The 4,151-nt window shown below is 39.0% G+C and overlaps 1 pseudogene; it reads left to right on the top strand.

The window, feature by feature from the left end:
* The first annotated feature begins 827 nt into the window (after nucleotides 1-827).
* On the top strand, nucleotides 828-4,151 carry LOC142833345 (vomeronasal type-2 receptor 116-like; annotated as a pseudogene).

The following is a 4,151-nucleotide window of genomic DNA, read 5'->3' as shown; positions in this document are numbered from 1 at the left end:
CCAGGTGCTTCTGGAGAATGAAGCAGAATGAAGAGAACGATGGAGTCTCATTAACATATCATGCCTTCCTTACTAGTTCAACAAATAGAACAGATGCTGCTGAGGATTTGGAAGGCATTTTGCATGAAGAGTAAGTGCCTTTGTATTTTCTATGTAAATGTCATCATGGATATTCCATGAGGGGTCTAGTGGATGAACAACTGAACAATGCCTTGAATCTTCTGCCCTCTTCTCCCAACCTGCACAAAAATAAATAACACCACATTTTTTTTAGAGACTACACGTTATTTTTCTACTTTCAATTTTTCCAGAGAATGTTCTATTTTTCTCCCAGACACTCTCCAAATTACCAGACTGGGTGCTGTGTGAAAAAGGACTCTATACCTTTTCCGTTATATATAGCCTGCCTCTTCGCAGTTTCCACAGCACAGTAGCAGATGATGCCTCATCAAAAGAAAGCCCATTCTGTTTCAATGAATGCCATCCTAAGTGGGTAGAGGTAATGGCCACATACTCACCTGATGGACATTCCATCAATGTGTGGGTCCTATGTTCATTGCTAGGACAACTAACATTTGTGGTACTGCTAGCCGTGGAGAGTTTGCGCATAGAGTTTCAGTTACTCTCTCAGATATTCTGCATGTGGTCACACTAAAACTTTTAAAGGTGCATTAAGATTGGAAGGAGGAGACCTGTCCACTCTGAACTTCCTATGAGTTCCTGTTCTCGATAGTTCACATATATACCTGCACAACCACTGGGCTTCAATTTCAAAGTCCATTTCTTCACTCAAACGTTAGCGTAAAGAAGGAATGTATAGAATGTAAATGATAGGTTTGTGTTCTTTGAAAAGCGAAGCTGACACTAATAGTGGTGACTGCTCACTTCTGCTGTCACGTGCTTTAGTGACAGCTGTGGCATTTGATAGTGATTATGAACAATTTCCTTTTCTCAAATGGCCCCTGAGGACACATCTCTACCCCTGGCCATGGTCTCCCTCATACTTCACTTCAGCTGGAACTGGGTTGGGCTGACCATCTCAGACAATGATCAGGGTATCCAATTTTTCTCATATTTGAGAACAGAGATGGAAAAAAGTATGCTCTGCTTTGCCTTTGTGAACATGATTCCGCTCAACATTCATTTGTACATGTCAAGAGCTGAAGTGTATTATAACCAAATCTTGACGTCATCCTCAAATGTTGTTATCATTTATGGTGAAACAGATAGTACTCTATCTGTCAGCTTTAGAATGTGGACATCTCGAGGTATACAGAGAATTTGGGTCACCACCTCACAGTTCGATGTCAGTACAAGTAAGAGTGACTTCTTGCCTGAATTGTTCCATGGGACTCTAGCATTTGCACACCACCATGCTGAGATTTCTGGTTTTAAAAATTTTATCCAGCCGGGCGGTGGTGGCACACGCCTTTAATCCCAGCACTTGGGAGGCAGAGGCAGGCGGATCTCTGTGAGTTCGAGACCAGCCTGGCCTACAAGAGCTAGTTCCAGGACAGGCTCCAAAACCACAGAGAAACCCTGTCTCGAAAAAACAAAAAACAAAATACAAATTTTTTTTTATCCAGACAGTGAACCCTCTCAAATACTCAGATGAATACCTGGCAGGGCCAGAGTGGATGAACTTTAACTGTGGAGTCTCGGCTTCTATGTGTAAGACACTGAGGAACTGCTCATCCAACAGCTCATTGGAATGGCTGATTGCACAGACATTCGATATGGCTTTTAGTGATGACAGCTATGACATATACAATGCTGTGTATACTATGGCCCATGTCTACCATGAGGCACTTCTTCAGCCAATGGGCAATCAGGAAGTACACTTGCCTAACTGCCTGAAGGTGATATTTCTATTTTTTGATACTCCTTGTTTTCTATATCAGTCTTTATTAGAGTCTCAGCTGTCCCATTCTAGTGGGTTAGGATATATTTCCCCATTTGGAAAGATTTTTGAACATTTTTCCTCTTGAGGAAGTAAATTTAGAGGTTTGGAAAAATCTCAGTTGCAAACATTGTGGGGTGGGAGACACAATTTCTCAATGAAAACCCGTGATTCTGTTATAGAGCACCTGACTATCTTCACCCCTGTTGTAATACTGGAAACATAGGAGTTTTCTTCATTAATTCTCTCCATGATAAAAAGATGAGCTTTTGTTCCTTAATTGTCAAATATGTGGTGATCAGTGTAGGGGATGGTTTGCACAGGTGTTCTAAACTGATTCTGCCCCAACTCTGACCTCTGGAAAACTCACGTGTGTGTGAGTGGATGGTTCTTATAGTGTATGGGTGGATATTTGTGTGTTTCTCTGTGCATCTGGGTATATCTGTTTGGATGTTAAATATTTGTTTCTAGCTATCTGCATATCTACCTGTCTGTATAAGTAAGAATAAATTGGTCTTGTGTCAATGTCTTTCTCTATGGGTGTATTTCTGTGTGTCTCTCCCTATGAGTATTTTTCAGTGCACGTGTCTACAAGTGTCCATGTGTTTTCTTTGTCTGTTTTTGTGGTTGTGCTTGTACTTATGCATATTTATGTTACTGGGTATGAGCGCCTTTTGGTGAATGTGTTGTAGATATGTATGTCTGTGTTTCTGTTCCTCTGTATGTGTTTCTGTCTGTCTTTGCATTTGAGGATAAATTTGTCTCTGTCAATGTCTCCCTGCATGGCTCTTTATATCTCTGTATGTCTCCTTGGGCATATCCATCCATGAGTTTGTGAACATGTGTGTGGGCCTGTGTATGGTTTTTTTTGTTTCTCTTTCTCTGTGTGTGAGTACATAAGTCTGTCTCTGTGTGCCTGTATATTCATATCCTTTCTTGGGTTCAGGTGTATGTATGTGTAAACAGTATATGCCTGTATTATGTATGTGTTTATATATGCATACGAGTCTGTGTGTGTATGTGTTTATGAATATTTAATACTTACCATTGGTGTCTTCATGTTTGTCTGTGCTTATGTTTGCTAGTTCCCCTGAAAAAATAAAATTCTAGGACCATTATTATATTTCCATTTATCTACTTGCTTTCATTGACACATTCAATGAAGCCAAGTTGTTGACATTCAGCATGCTGGTGTTCTACAGTGTCTGGGTCACCTTTCTTCCTGCATACCATAGCACCAAGGGCAAGGTCATGGTGGCTGTGGAGGTATTCTCCATATTGGTCTCTGGTGCAGGCTTGCTGGGGTGTATTTTTATCCCTAAGTGCTACATAATTTTGTTAAGACCAGAGAGAAATTCTCTTAAAAGGTTAAAGGAGAAAACATCTTCGTGAACTACCATTTCCTAAATTAAAAGTGAAAGCTGTAGTTTTGGGAAAAAAAAACTGTTATGATACAATGGAAGATGTAGGTATTAGCTAGTGACTTTTACTGTTTCTTCTAATGAAGATGCCTAGAATTGACATACATACTACTTATCTGAACATAATCTCTTGGAATTTTCCATTAAACCACTTAATTAATAAGACCTAGCTATTGGATATTACTGCATCATGGAAGACTTTTTTTGCTCTAATATACATTCAGATTTAAAATATACTACAAGTCCTTCTATTGATGTCTGAGTGAATGTGTGCATTTTACAGCCAGTGAGTATTGAGACTAAAGATTCACATCCTCCATCCCTATACTTTTCCCCAAATTCACTATATCTCTATTACCCTTCAAAAAAGTACAGGACTCCAAGAAACAACCACTCTACAGGGATAAAATATACAGTGAGACAAGACAAAAACCCATTTTGTTAAGTGTTTCTGAGAAATTTGAGTTTTTCTTTTGAGAATATTCAGTTAGTTCGGGATCCATTCAAAATTACAATCTTTGGTTTTTGATATATATATTCTCTTGAGTATTCAATATATCTTGGATATTAGTCCCTCTGTCACATGTTGAGTTGCTAAAAATATTTTCCCGTTATTTAGGTTGCCTTAGAGGAGCTTTTCAGTTTGATGAAGTCCTATTTATGAATTGCTGGACCTATTATGTACGCTATTGCTGTTTGCTTTCCAGAAATTCTTCTACCAGTCCAATGATTTTGAGGCTCTTTCCCACTTTCTCTTCTACCATGCTCAGTGTTTCTCTTTTTATGTTGAAAAGTTTGATAAATTTGGACTTGAGTTTTGTACAGGATGA

The sequence above is a fragment of the Microtus pennsylvanicus genome, chromosome 13, assembly GCF_037038515.1.
Source record: "Microtus pennsylvanicus isolate mMicPen1 chromosome 13, mMicPen1.hap1, whole genome shotgun sequence".
NCBI lineage: Eukaryota > Metazoa > Chordata > Mammalia > Rodentia > Cricetidae > Microtus > Microtus pennsylvanicus.
The sequence above is the reverse complement of the archived record's forward strand: the minus strand, read 5'-3'. Positions and strand labels throughout refer to the sequence as shown.